Source organism: Pinus tabuliformis, chromosome 2_1, assembly GCF_031772625.1.
Source record: "Pinus tabuliformis cultivar Carrire ecotype Pingquan chromosome 2_1, CPIR1, whole genome shotgun sequence".
NCBI classification, from domain to species: Eukaryota; Viridiplantae; Streptophyta; class Pinopsida; order Pinales; family Pinaceae; genus Pinus; species Pinus tabuliformis.
The window spans coordinates 35096256-35112770 of record NC_142299.1 but is presented as its reverse complement, the minus strand read 5'-3'; the positions used below and the strand labels follow the sequence as shown (position 1 = coordinate 35112770).

At 35.6% G+C, this 16515-nt stretch overlaps 1 protein-coding gene across 2 annotated transcripts in view; it reads right to left on the bottom strand.

Annotated features, from left to right (window-relative positions):
• The window catches only part of LOC149198647 (uncharacterized), a 313246-nt gene that overhangs the window by 234231 nt on the left and 62500 nt on the right, over window positions 1–16515 (bottom strand). The gene's annotated exons all lie outside the window — the stretch shown is intronic.

The following is a 16515-nucleotide window of genomic DNA, read 5'->3' as shown; positions in this document are numbered from 1 at the left end:
CCTTGTGCTGAGGGGTCATTTCCGAAAGGGGGTCGTGGGGGGTCGAGGCGGGGGTCAATGGGGGACGGCGGGGGTCGAGGGGCCCGATATTTTTAAATAAACTTTTGTTTATAATTAAAATTTAACATTAGTTTTAATACTTTAGGGTTTCAATTCATTTTTTTATAAATTTAATTCATTATTCGCCCTAGACCCTCACTCCATTCACAAGACGTTCCTAGTGCCTCTGCAGCGGAGAGGAATTGGTCCACATATAGCTTCATCCACTCTATCAATAGGAACAAGCTTACCTCTAAAAGAGCGGAGAAGTTAGTTGTTGTGCACAATGCCCTACTTCTTGAGCATACGAAGACAACTGAGTATTTGAAGGGACCAGCAACATGATGGAATGTTGATCCAGAGGATGATGCACAGGTAGATATGGAGGAGAGACTTAATGAGAGACAAATGGGGTTGGTTGGTGTGGCACTTAGCATGTTTGAGAATGCTAGTGATTCAAATTCAGATGGTGATATGGTCGATCCTGATTTATTCATGCAGCAATTGGATGCAAAGACTAGCGGGGCATTACCTTGAGGCTTGAGCAAAATTATGCTCGTTTATCTTTTGATATGTTGATGTTAAGAAAGATTCTTTGGCGAAAATCACATGGAATATCATTTGTCGACGCATTTCGAACCAACTAGTGTGGTTCATCGTCAGGACAAGTTGAAGAAACAGATCCAGCTTAGCATGATAAATAGTCTGAGCAGAGTCTCCAACGGCTAAATTAACAGCTAATTTTGACCTTAGGACCCAGGTCAAATTCTTATTTACTAATTTAATTATAATTATTATTATCTTTCTTATGGAAATAAGTTAAATTAGGTAAAAAGGTTGGTTTTAAAAAGGGAATCTATTTATTTATTTAAATTAAAATATATATATATATATATTAGGTTATAAAGGTAGGATTTAGATAATTTATTTATTTATTTATTTTTTATTCAAATTATTAAATATTATTATTGGTATTCTACATATATATATATATTTTAATTAAAATCATAAGTTGACTAGTATTTTTATTCAATAATAATTCAATGGTTAGTTTATTTTTAGTTAAAATAAAAATAAAATAATTTTAAGGTTAAAGATGTAATTATTTATTTATCTAACTTATTTATTAACAAATATATAAATATATATATTCTATAATTAAAGTTAAAATATTCGGTTATTAAGGTGAAAGTTAGGATTAATGGTTAGATTAAAAAGATAATTTATTTACTTATTTAAATAATTATTATTAAATTATATATATACATACCTATATATATAATTAATCATAGGTTGAGAGAGTAATTAAATAATTTATTTATTAATAATCAAATATATATATATATATAATTTAAAAATAATATTTAGGACCAATCCCTTAGAATATATATAAAAATAATTTGAAGGGCGTTTATAAGATCCCTTGTTCCTGTGGGACCCCCTATATTGGGGAGACTGGTCGTTCCATTAATCAGAGGATTAGCGAGCACGCAGCGGATCTTAAGCATAGGAGAGCTAAGTCTTCCGCTTTGGCTGAACATGCTGAGAAAACCAATCATCATGTTTGTATTGAAGAGGCCAGTGTTATTGCTAAGGTTTCGCATTTCCACCATCGGAAATTCAGGGAAGCGCTTGAGATTGAAAAGAGACCAAGAAATCTCAATAGGGATGATGGATGGAAAGTCAGTAGGTGTTGGGTCCCTGCCCTCTCGTCCTAGTCGTTTTTTCATCCTCTTTGTTTTTTGTCGTTTTTCGTTACTATTATTTTATTTTATTTTATTTTATATATATATAATTATTTTATTTATTTATTTATTATTTATTTATTTATTTATTTATTTTTATTTTTATTTTTTTTTATTTTTTTTTATTTATTTTTTTTTTTTTTTTAATTCATTTCTTTATCATTTCTATTTTTATTTTTAACTAATTTATTTTTATTTTTATTTTAGTGTCGTTTCTATTTTTTGTTTTCTCCTTTCTTTCTATGTCTTCTGATATTTTGTAGCCCTCTTACTTTGATGTCCTTCTTTTAACTAATTTTGTCCCTTAGATTTTTAACCAATTTTGGCCTTGTTGTTCTTATAAGGTCCTTTTTTACCTTTTCTGTATGATTCTTCTAAATAATATTAATTTATTTTTTTGTAGCCCTCTTACTTTGATGTCCTTCTTTTAACTAATTTTGTCCCTTAGATTTTTAACCAATTTTGGCCTGTTGTTCTTATAAGGTCCTTTTTTACCTTTTCTGTATGATTCTTCTAAATAATATTAATTTATTTTATTATATCTTTTTCCTTTAACTTATGGTAATAATTTCCTTTTATTTATTAATGAAATTTAAATAAAATTATTATTTTTATATTAATAAAATGGAAATAAAATTATTATTTTAGGTCATTTATTTAACTAACTTTAAATTATTAATCAAATGATTCTTTTAATTAACATTATTTTATTTATATATTCTATTGAGGCATTTACTAATTTTCCCATTAACTTATAATAGTTATCTTTGATTTTCTAACTTAATTACCTTTTATCTATTAATGAAAATTAAATAAAATTATTATTATTTTTATATTAATATAATTTAAATAAAATTATTATTTCTATATTTATTTTTAGGTATTCTATTATTATAAGGCCATTCATTCAACTAACTTTCCGTTAAAGTATTAATAATTTTTATTTATTTATTTATTTAATTATTATTATTATTATTTTTTTTTTTTTTATTTTTATTTTTATTTATTTATTTATTTATTTATTATTATTATTTTTTTTAAAGTCTTTTTGTTTTCTCATCATTAATTTTTCATTATAAGGTCCTTTGGGTCTAATTTTTCATGTGAATTCGAATCAGCTTATTATTTTAATATTTCTCCCGTTTCATTATTTTTATATATGTAGAAGGTCCTTTATATAACCAATTCTCCTTTTTAATTCTAATCTACTTATAATTTTTAACTAATTTCGTACTAACTTTACTTTATTTTATATTATAAAATCCTTTATGTAACTAATTTTCCATTTAATTATTATTTAACTTATAATCTTTGATTTATTCATATATTATTTGGCCCTTTATTTAAGGAAAATTCCTTTTAAATTATATTTAACTTATAATTTTTGATAATATTTTTTGAACTTAATACCCCTTATAAATTATTTTTATATATATTCTAAGGGATTGGTCCTAAATATTATTTTTAAATTATATATATATATATATATATATATATATATATATATTTGATTATTAATAAATAAATTATTTAATTACTTTCTCAACCTATGATTAATTATATATATAGGTATGTATATATATAATTTAATAATAATTATTTAAATAAGTAAATAAATTATTTTTTTAATCTAACCATTAATCCTAACTTTCACCTTAATAACCGAATATTTTAACTTTAATTATAGAATATATATATTTATATATTTGTTAATAAATAAGTTAGATAAATAAATAATTACATCTTTAACCTTAAAATTATTTTATTTTTATTTTAACTAAAAATAAACTAACCATTGAATTATTATTGAATAAAAATACTAGTCAACTTATGATTTTAATTAAAATATATATATATATATGTAGAATACCAATAATAATTATTTAATAATTTGAATAATAAATAAATAAATTATCTAAATCCTACCTTTATAACCTAAAATATATATATATATATTTTAATTTAAATAAATAAATAGATTCCCTTTTTAAAACCAACCTTTTTACCTAATTTAACTTATTTCCATAAGAAAGATAATAATAATTATAATTATAATAATATCATTAAATTAGTAAATAAGAATTTGACCTGGGTCCTAAGGTCAAAATTAGCCGTTAATTTAGCCGTTGGAGACTCTGCTCAGACTATTTATCATGCTAAGCTGGATCTGTTTCTTCAACTTGTCCTGACGATGAACCACACTAGTTGGTTCGAAACGTGTCGACAAATGATATTCCATGTGATTTTCGCCGAAGAATCTTTCTTAACTTGATATGGATCACAGAAGCCTGAACTCTATTATATGTTGATGTTCTTATGTTATTCCGACTCTATAAAATTTTGACTCTTGATGTATGATGTATCAGACTTGACTTCTATCATTTTATGTCAATATTCACTATTCAGTATTCAATGTTCATAGTAGGAAGTGGAACATCAATATGGTTTAAGATTTAATCATAATGTATGATGTATGATTATAAATTAAAATTTTAAATCTATATGATATTAGATAATGATATTGATATCAATGATCATGCTTTGCAGCGTTTCAATTCAAACCCAATTGTCATAGTGGACTCAATTTACAAATTATATTTTATATTTATAAATTTTTAAGACCCTGGCGTCCCCCCACGTTTCCTAAAAATTGGTGGGTAGCTTTTGCATAGGCTGCTCCCGCGTATCCTCGCCCCCTCGTCCCGGAACCCTGGTGGAACATTGGATTTCAGTGCTACTATAACACAGGTTTGGTGTCACAGCAGTGAAGGTCTCAGTGCCTAACAGTCTCAATGCAATCTCTGTCTCGGTGCAATTACAGTGAGAAGGTTTCGGTGTCATCACAGTAAGAAGGTCTAGGTGCCACCAGGCCCACCACAGAAGATGAAGTCTCTGTATTATAACTATGATGAGGTCTCAATACTATTGCAGTGGTAATATCTCAGTGTCGGTGGCATTGCTGTGATGATGTCTCGATGCAAACTCAGTGGCAAGCATTCGATGAAAACTCAGTAACAAGAATTCATTGACATGGATCTTGGTACACAAACACAGTGAAAGGAGGATGATTTGATGGAGGTAGTTTCGAGTCTAAGTTGTAAGGGTCTCGGTCCTCTCATCTTGAATCTACTAAAGGAAGAATTTTGACTGGGTTTTCCCCTAGAGTGGGGTTTTCCCCTGGCAGTGTGCCTACATCTTGTGTTCTCTTGTATATATTGCTTGGCAATAGTCTTGCATTAGAAAGATAATTCAAAAAAAAAAATAATAATAATAATGAAAAACACCACAAGATAATGTCATAATAAGAGAAATCGTTTAACTGCCACTCTTTGGATTTCTCAACATGGTATCAGAGCTATGGTCATCGTCAAAGGCAGTTTAAAGAAGGGCAATTCTGGACTAATGAAACTAATGGAACTAAGATTCCAGTGAGCATACTAAAGCAGTTCGGGTCATCTCCAGAATGAGGATTGAACAAGATCAAACGTTCAGAGAAGAGGTCGAACATCTATAGTTCGATCACAAACAGTAACATAAGAAGGTTGACTCAAGAACTATAGCATGATATTAAAATATGTCAAGAGCATCATATTGCTGGTAGAGCAAAGAAGCAAGGACTTGCTACAAAGAACAATTTGAAGTCTAAATTACATATATAAAGTCTGGTCTAAAATTCTGAGCTCTATTATGAGTTTAATCTGAGATCTAAAACATTTGAAGACTATGAAAAGAATATGAAGTCTGTCCAATGGAGATTCATGCTTTGAGGATCTAAAATTGATAGTCTGAATCCAAGGTGCTAGCCTAAGGAAATCAAGTATTAAGATGCACTTGCAACAAATCTAATGAAATCAGAGGTATGTAATTCACAAGGTACATATGTTCATAAGCGTTTAAATTTCTATAATCTTAAATGGTTCATATGATCCTTGTTTATAGCTAGACTAGGATAAAGATAGTACTCCCTAGATATCATACAAAAAACCTCATATTAGAAACTTAATACTTGTTTTTTAGAGTTTACAAATAATCTAAGATGTCAAGTAAAAAGTCCTACTGATGATTGAAAGAATGAACAGCTTATCATAGAATTCCATCCTCCATGATTATGTAGAAGATCTAACCTGAGAAATTAAATTATGTCCTTGGTATCACATGTTGTGCTTGTAAGTATGTACTACAGGTATAAAAGATGATGGCTTAATACATAAAGAACACTTCAAGGAATCCTTACCAGGTTTGCCAAGGAACATCTCCAGGTATGTCTTAAACTATACACCTTACAAGATTCTCTTAAAAGTATGATCATCTTATTTTTGAAGTTTGCATTACATTACTAACATCGTTATGTCCAGTTGCATTGATTCATAATGATTTTTGTTTTGGGTGATTCATCACTCCATAAATCTACCCTCCTTACATCCTTAATCGTTTTTATAGAACCCCATACAAGTTCTCTCGAAAACCCTAACCTAAGGGCATGTTATTGATAATGTTTGAAACCCCAAAACTACTTAGGTTTATTGAGAAATGCTATTTGAAGTTTTTGTTGATGATGTCATGTTTGGGATTTTGGTATGATCATGAAAATCCAAACCTGTTAGGGTTGAAAAGATGTTGTCTGAAATCCCGAACCTTTGAAGTTTTAATATAGTAGGGTTTGATTTGCTATGATACGAAACCCTAGAGTTTTAGAGTTTGGTTAGGCCTATAAGCAAAACCCTTGTTATGTATTTAAAGTAAGTCCCTAGGAATGAAACCCTACGTATGTGTCCATTTGGTCCAAACCCTAGCTTGGTCTAGGTCGGTATATGTCTAATGTATTAATATTCCCTGACACGTGATGAGCTTATGCATGGTGATGAATTCCTAGATATGAGTCCATGGGTTTGGAAACAAGCCCTAGTCAAAGTTTGATGTTCTAGGATGATGTTGTTTGGTAAATCTAGGGTTTTTGCAGCTAAACCTAGTAGTAGTTAAATTCTCTACTATGTGTGATATGACAATCTGCAATCTATGAATCTATATATGATTGTTGAGATTGTGAAAATGAGAAATCTAGGGTGTACATCAAAACCTAGTAGAAGCAAGTTATGTTGTTGATTAAGTTGTGATCGTTTTGATTGTTGAAGCTCATGTATAAAATCTAGGGTTTACATGAAATCCTAGTAGGTAGTCTAACCCATGAATTTTGAAAGTTGTTAGATTCATTGATATGATTTGTTTCTAGGGTTTTCTAAATGAAAGAACTTGTCATGTCATTGAAAGAATATTGAAACCCTAGATATAATGATTTTGATATCTTGATGAGTTGTGGATGTGATTTAGGGCTTGTAACAAAACTTGGGCAAGAAGTTGAAGTATTGAAGTATAGTCTCTTGTTGATTATGTTTGTAAAGTCTAATGCTTTCGTGATGACTAACTTCATGCTTCTATAGATTTGGTTGTACTTGCTATTTAAGTTGTACAGGTACACAATCTTCAAGATGGTGAAGATGTTCGTAAAATAAAGTTGAAGTGATAAGCATGATGTGAATAGTGATGGTAATAACTCTGATGAAATGGTTGGAGGCCACGAAAGATTCTCCGGTGATGAAAAGAAGAAGTTGATCTCCCTGGGTTAAGAGGGAGCCTTAATAGAAGAAATCTCCCTGAGTTAAGAGGGAGCCTAGATAGAGGAAATCTCCCTAGTTGAGAGGGAGAGCATAGCTGTGATTGGAGAATGAATTTTGGAGGATATATTGTTGCATGTGAAGTAGGTATATGATTGAGGAATCTTCTGTCAAAGATTCAGTTGATAGTCCTACTGTGTTGAGGAGCAATATGAGTTGCCTGAAAGACCCCGAAGGTTTGTATTTGATAATATACATATGAATGTATATTATTGATTGGGGTTGTGTTGTACAGGGTAATCTCTCGAAGGTTTTGATAACATGCTGGTAGCCGATCAGTTTGATCGGGAGAGATTTGTTGTCCTTGATCTGTCAAATCAAGGGGTGTAGAGGCCTTGTGAGTGAAGCATTGCCTGGGAGGACATCTGGCCGACACTTTGTGTTGATGTCTAGGTCCTGAAGTTGGAAGGGTGGCGTTGGTCATTGAGCTCTGACACACACTTGGATCTTTGGGTTGATGGTTAGCAGGTAAACTTGATGGTACCTAGAGAGGCTGAAAGCTTGAGTCCATCTTGGTCCCGCTCGGATATATTTCCCTCGTCAAAAATCTAGTTTGTGGCATTGCGGTGCCTAAATTGTTGAGAGACCAATGGATAGACTGTCGTGGTTTGAAACCTAGTCCATGGCATTGCAGTGCCTAAACTTCTTTGTAGATGATGCGTTTTGAGGTCTTCCATGTACCTCTTTGGTTATATGTAAATATGAATACCTCCCTAGTTAAGAGGGAGTGTTGAAGAATATAACTAGGCTCGGTCTTCATAATTGTACTTGAAGTCAAAATGTAATCTATTTGTCAAAAGAAAACAAAAAGAATTTTATTATTATTTTAATTGACTTATTAAAGCATGGTTTTCATGCTTGGGTCATTTGTTATAGGTCAAGCCTCCATTGTAGGCTTTAGGATTATTTATTTAAGTCAAAGAAAATTTATTATTTGGTCAAAGACTCCTCCATCAACTCAGCCTCTTCATCCAAGTATTCAAGTCGGCCTCAAAGGAATTATAATCAAATGAACTCAAGTCGGCCTTAGTAAAGACACGTCGCTTCATGAACACATGTCGGTTCATTTATGATGGACAAAAACTACATATACAAGCCTAGACTTCACATAAAATCACACAAAAAGAGCTCGCAATTTAGAGATAAATTTCAGTGATCTTAGAGACGTTTTTCAGTGATCTCAGAAGCACAAAAGTTCAGATTTCAGAGAGGTAGTTTTCAATGCTATAACAAAAGAACAAGTTCAGGTATTACAGGAGTGCTCTCGTTGCAATTATAGTAAGGTAGCTTTCGTATCATTACAAGAAGCTCGGATTATCTCTAAAATTGAAGTTCGGATAGCACAGTAAGCTAACGCAGATTTCGATGCTACTACAACATAGTTTCGGTGTCACAACAGTGAAGGTCTCGATGCCTAATACAGTCTCAATGCAATCTTTGTCTCGGTGCAATTACAGTGAGATGGTTTTGGTGTCATCACAGTAAGAAGGTCTAGGTGCCACCACAGAAAATCAAGTATCGGTGTTATAACTATGATGAGGTCTCAATACTATTTTAGTGGTAAGGCCTTAATCTCGGTGGCATTGTAGTGATGATGTCTCAGTGCAAACTCAACGGCAAGCATTCGATGCAAACTTAGTGACACGGATCTTGGTATGCAAACACAGTGAAAGGAGGATAACTTGATGGAGGTAGTTTCGAGTTTAAGTTGTAAGGGTCTTGGTCGTCTCATCTTGAATCTACTAAAGGAAGAATTTTGACTGGGTTTTCCCCTAGAGTGGGGTTTTTCCCTGGCAACGTGCCTACATCTTGTGTTCTCTTCTATTTGTTGCTTGGCATTAGTCTTGATAATAAGAAAAGATAATTCAAAAGAACAAATTACAGTAGACACAGCCATCACTGAAATTCTCTTCAACGTGATTATATGCCAAGACTGAAATAATACCTTCAGGATCACTGTGATTTCTATTAGGCCGTGATAGTAAGGGAAACAAGGATTCTGAAGGTTACATTGATTGCTCATTAGGTAGATCCACCGAGATCTACTTTCCATCTAGGCCAAGAATACATGTATATCAGATATATATATGACGATGCAGATTCATTCACATCCATGTCGTAAGGGAGATCTCTGCTCCATCTTCCATGTGAGATTCATCTTCAGGCATGCCGATATAAGATATAGCCCAGATCTTAATTCAATGCGAAGTCTGCCAAAACTACTCCTTGTCATGCGAGATCAATCTATCTTTGATGTCGAGATTGTCATCATGAAGATTAGCTATATGCCGAGAATGTGTTGAGCCCATACTTGAACTCACTGTTGCATCCTCATTCGAAGTTATTTCTACTCCATACATCCAAGATCATGACTACACCTAAACCACCTAAACCCCAAAAGAGGTGCAGTCAAACCCTACTGCGACTATGCTCCTATATGCGAAATTTCAGAGGCCTACGAAATTTTCCTTGTGTCATTTGCGCTGACCCTTCGTGGGTATTTATAGTAGTGTGTACTCTTAATTTGAGCCAACTTAAACTTATGAACCAACATGTATTTATGCCAAGTCAACATTAGGATTCCTCTGATGTTTTGTTTGCAGACTTTGGTAGGCTGCTTTTGAGGTATTGATCTTGGTCTTGGAGGGTTATTACACAACTTTGAGGACATGAATACATTTACATAAACTCATGAAGAGTTTCTATACACATGACATGACTCTTTGACATATAAATAAATCCTAAAGACATCAAGAAGAAGTCTTTCACCTAGTGACACTTCTTGCTCATGAAACCCATGTAGCAAGGCATAAAAATAATTTATTTCCTTTTATTACATCGTTTACAAAGATCATGTCATTATGAAGACCGAACCTAGTTATATTTTCTTCAACGCTCCCTCTCAACTAGGGAGGTATTCATACTGGTACTTGGTCATTCTCAATTTGAAGAATTTCTCATAAGAAGAATCGGATTTGCAATCCATCTATTATAGCATCATTTCAACCAACATTGTTTCCATATAGCAAGGCCTTGACTAACAACTCTATCTCTCAAATAGATCAGAGCACACAATGTTGGCGAGACCAATGATTGATAGACACACATCATCATTGTCTCTCTTAGGGTGATACACACCCAGGTGTTCTCCGAGTATGCCCTACTAGGAATATTCTCATCTTGGGTTCCCAGCCCTCAAGAAGATCGGTCCTCTTGCCCACTCTTGTCTTGGATGCCCTACCACATCCTCAAGGAGTGTCGGATGCCAGATGATTACACAATCATCCATTCCTTCTTCCAAACTGAAGACAAGAATGTCATGTCTAACTCTCCCTTTTAACCAAGGATGAGTTCCAAGTTTCTCTTCACTCAGAAACTTACTCGAGTTCCTTTTAATTATAGGAACCTCCCAGATCTCCCTCTTACCCAAGGACTCTATCGTCAGTACTTTATAGGGTCTTTTAGTTGACTGACGATCCAAGACTTCGATGTCATAAATTTCTTCACGTGTAAGGTTCAGCCATCCATCACTTTCCTCCGTCATGTCATTCCTTCTTGCCCAGAAAGTATCCTCCTTGGCTTTGCATCTCGGGCTTTCCTTCATAAGGCCATCTATCTTCACCCTTTTCTTCAACGGTGATTTACAAGGTACATAGTTGTGACATCCTTCACAACTCTCCTTACCTTCACCCTGCACACATACCCAGTCTTTTCCAAGAGGTTAGACATCAAAAACAAATCACATGTTACCTTTTGGTGATGGCTTTCTATTAATGACATCTTCTTGTAGGCATCAACATCCTGCATACATGTTGACACATCTCCCAACGACATCTGTTGTCAAGGGTCTTCATCTTTTCAAACTTCTATCAATCAATCCTCTTCCTTTAACACTGCTGAGATCATCATGATTGTTGCACCATTGAAGTTGTCATTGAGATCTAATATCTGCTCCATGACTGATCTTTGATATTGTCGCCGAGGTGATCTCTGCATCATTCATCAAGATTATGATCTTTCATAACAAGATCATGGCAGCTACTAGAGTTGATGTGTTACATCATGAGATCATGATCATTATCACAGCTCCCTTCTTTATAACAAGGTTGTAACTATCATGGTTTCTTACTACTCCCTTTGAACTGCAGCTCTTGACTTGATTGTCACTGCTTAGATTGCAGTAGACACAGCCATCACTGAAATAATACCTTCAAGATCACTGTGATTTCTATTAGGCAACGATAGTAAGGGAAACGAGGATTCTGAAGCTTACATTGATTGCTCATGAAGTAGAACCACCAAGATCTACTTTCCATCTAGGCCAAGAATACATGTATATCAGATACATATATGACAAGGCAGATTCATTCACATGTATGTCGTAAGGGAGATCTCTGCTCCATCTTCCAGCGAGATTCATCTTCAGGTATGTCGAGATAAGATATAGCCCAGATCTTAAGTCAATGCGAAGTCTGCCAAGACTGCTCCTTGTCATGCGAAGTCAGACTATCTTTGATGTTGAGATTGTCATCATCAAGATTAGCTATATGCAGAGAATGTGTTGAGCCCAGACTTCAACTCACTATTGCGTCGAAGTTATTTCTGCTCCATACATCCGAGATCATGACTGCACCTAAACCCCAAACGAGGTGCAGTCAAACCCTACTGCGGCTCTGCTCCTATATGTGAAATTTCAGAGGCATATGAAATTTTCCTTGTGTCATTTGCGCTGACCCTTCGTGGGTATTTATAGTAGTGTGTGCTCTTAATTTGAGCCGACTTGAACTTATGAACCAACATGTCTTTATGCCAAGCCGACATGACTTCCATTTATACATTTAATTCATTTTTGGAGCCGACATTAGGATTCCTTTGATGTTTTGCTTGCAGACTTCGGTAGGCTTCTTTTGAAGTATTGACCTTGGTCTTGGAGGGTTGTTACACAACTTTGAGGACATGAATACATTTACATAAACTCATGAAGAGTTTCTATACACATGACATGACTCTTTGACATATAAATAAATCCTAAAGACATCAAGAACAAGTCTTTCACCTAGTGACACTTCTTGCTCATGAAACCCATGTAGCAAGGCATAAAAATAATTTATTTCCTTTTATTACATCGTTTACAAAGATCATGCCATTATGAAGACCGAACCTAGTTATACTTTCTTCAACATTTTACACTTTGTAAAAGGTCAATATTGTCTACGTAAAGTATCCTCCAAGACCTTGTCACTTATCCTCTTCAAATCGACCTACAACGATGAAAGAACATGTTGGAAGAAGTCGGCCTAACCTCTAGAGATCATGTCAACCTAAAGGACATGTGTAGAGGTGTTTATATATGCCACACTGGGCCTTACTTAGGGCAAGCAACTCGACAAGCATTTGATCAAGAAGTACGAAGTAGAGTCCAGCAAAAGAAGTGCGAAGAAGGTATAGCAAAGGAGATTCTTCTAGGTATTGCGAAGTAGGGTTTCTTCTAGAATAAGCGAAGGAGAGATTTTTCTGGGGCAACAAAGAGGAAAGGTTTCTTCTGGGCAAGCGAAGAAGAGGTTTCTTCTGGGGCAGCAAAAGAAGGATTCTTTTGGGTGACCGAGATAGAGATCTAGAGACCGAGTTTCTCTAGAGACGATCAATGAAAGCCTAGAGACCGAGATTCTTTAAAGGAAGATGAGACAAAGCAGTGTGAAGAATAGAAACTGAGTTTCTCTAGAAGGAGCCACAGAAAGCAATTCGAAGAAATTCGAGGAAGGGAAGAGGCAGAGCATCAAGGTTATTGACAAGGTTCTTGGGAGGATACTAGAGTCAAGGGTCTGTGTCATGGTCTTGGTACTCGTCAATTGAAGATCTAAAAGAAGAATTTTGATCGTGTTTTCCTCTCAAGAGGTGAGGGGTTTTGGCCCTGACTAACAATCCTACATACTGTGTCACTTGTCTTTTATTGTGCATATTGGTAATTGTCTTGATGAAAAGAACACAATAATAATATACCGAAGAAAAGATCACAAGATAAGAAGTAAAAGTATATCACAAGCAATTATCAAGCAGGGAAATCTTTTAACTACTCATGCCCTAGATTTCTCAACAACAAGGTGTGCTTCACCAACTTGGAATCTGAAGCATGTAGTTTCTTCCATTTGGTGATCATAGGAGTAGTCGTAGGCCTATAACCCTCCATACGGAATCTCCTTGAGATATCACCTGCATACCTTCCCTAGCCCACGAATATATGCCCATCCTCATGCAAAACCTCCAACCCCAAAAAGTAAAACATCAATCCTAGATTAGCCATGTCAAACTCTGAAGCAAGGTCTCTCTTTAGTGTTGGATGAGTTTGTGTTCTCCTGTAATAAACAAGTCATCCACATACAGAACCAAAATGAGTGAATCATCACCAACCATGATGAAATAGATGTTTGGATCTGCATCAATCCTTGGAAGCCCATCTGTTGCAAGTAGGCATCAATCCTCTCGAACCATAGCCTCGGCACCTACTGCAGTCCATATCAGGCTTTCTTAAGCCTATACACATAAGACTCCCTCCCATGCACCTTAAAGCCCTGTGGTTGCTCAATGTACACATCCTCCTAAATAATCCCATTGAAAAAGTTGGACTTCACATCCATCTAGTGAATCCTCCAACCCATCTCAGCCGCTATAGATATCACTACTCTAATAGAGGTATAACGAGAAACTAGTGCGAAGGTCTCCTCATAGTCAACTCCCTCTACCTGCGAGAACCCTCACACCACAAAATGAGCTTTGAACTTCTCCATGCTGCCATCTGCAGCATGTTTAATCTTGTAGAGCCACCTGGAAGTCACCACCGACTTCCCCTCAGGTCTCAACACTACCTCCCACACATCATTCTTCATGATGGAGGCATACTCCTCCACCATGGCATCCCTCTAAATCTGCTGACTAGCGGCCTCCTCATAACTAGTTGGCTTTGTCTCCACAACATCCGCCACATAGCCACCCAACCTCTCTGGTGGTCTGCTCTCCCTCACTGACCACTTGGGTTTCCACACTGCCTCTTAAGCTTCCTTCAGGCTTTCACGAAGCCATCTTGGCTTCCACTTCCCTATAGTACCCACCTCAACTGGTACGGGAAAATCCTCAAAAGGAGCCTCTCCTACTGACGAGGAAGGCCCTCCTGTAGTCTGTGGTGAACTTGAACTCTAAGATCCTGTGCATAATGATAATGGACTCTATGAACCTGTCACCCCTGAAGCAAGTGATCCTCTTGACCCTGGTGTAGCACCTGAATATCGTAATACCTATGGCGTGGACCCCTGCTTCTCTACCCTATCAACCTCCCAAGACCTCCTTAAGGCCATCTCATCCTCAAATCTCACATCTTGCCTCAAGACAACTTTCCTCTGCGCAAGAATGTATATATGGTAGGCCTTGCTTGTCTCACTATAAACCACAAAGATACCCTTCTCTGCAATGGGTTCCAGCTTCATCCTCTTCTCCTTAGGGACATGTGAATATGTAAGGCCCCCAAAGATCCTGATGTGCCGAATCTCAGGCTTCTTCCCAGGAAAAACCTCCTCGGGAGTCTTACTCCCCAAGCCTCTATGTGGGATCTTGTTCTGCAGATACACAGCAGTGTTACATGCCTCAGCCCATAAAAAGAAAGATAATCTTTGATCGTGCAACATAGCTCTAGCTGCACCCACCATGGCCATGTTCTTCCTCTTTGCCACCCCATTTTGTTGGGGGTTATAAGGCGCTATATACTCCCTCTTGATGCTTGCACTCCTACAAAACACCTTCATCTCCTTGTAGGTATACTCACCCCCATTATCTGATCTCAACACCTTGGTCTTCTTCCCCATCTGGTTATCCATAAGACCCTTAAACTCTTAAAACCTCTTCAAGACCTCATTCTTGGTCTTCATAAATAAAATTCAGGTCTTCCTGGAGTGGTCATTAATCAAGGTCACATACTACTCACATCCACTCAGTGATACATGAGACATAGGACCACAAACATCAGAGTGTGCAAAGTCTAGGTTACTTGCAACTCTGTTGTCACTGCGCATGACAGGTGTCATAGTGTACTTTCCCAGAGCACACCCCCTTGTTATGTATAAAATTATTCTATTAACTCAACTAACTCCATTTTTAGACTAAGGGGCACGATCAAAGAGCCCCCTCATGTAATGGCTCTTTGGCTATATTTAAGCCTAAGCCCTCATTCATTGTAATCATTCTTCATTCATTAAATAAAAATATATATGTACCTTTGTTTATCACTGAGCCTATGTGTTCCATCTAGTATCAGAGCTTAGCGACCCTCAGTCACGTCTATTGTTGCACCAGTCACGTCCCTGTCACAGTTCTTTTCGTTGTTCGGCCTCTTCATCCGTTCGTTGCATCCACTCTATTGTTCTCGTCGACTCGCGCGTCTAACCGCCGCATTCTTAAAATCCTTGTTTTGTTCCTCACGTTCCACTACTTATCCCTATCGTTTGTTCCCCGTATCCCTATCACTTTGCATCCTCGCCTTCATTCCTCTATCGTCCCCATGCTCTCCCCTTTGTCCATTCGTTCATTCCTACCTGAGCCGTCGTTAACTTAACAACTAAGTCGCTCCCGAAGTGTCCATTCCACTGCTACTCCTCACCGTAATCCATCCACTGTCGTCCAACATCATTATCTTACTTACCACGTTCTCTCTTCATGTCCGCACCCAGTTCAGGCCCTGCCCCAACATATTTGCTCCATCGTCGAGCCACCAATTCATTTACTTACAAACCATCACGCCATTCGATTCCACCGACTCATAATTCATTGTTATCCACGTTATTCTTATGTGATATATATATTAACTTTATGTTATACATAAGTTATAAAATCATAAAGTCATATATATATAGACAGAGACAGAGGCAAAGAGACATAGAGAGAGATTTAAATTAAATTATATATATTTGAATTAAAATTATAAATAAATATAATAATAATAAAAATTATATTAAAACAAAACAAATATATATATATATATATATGGTTAAAAAAATAGGGTCAAGTTAAGAAAC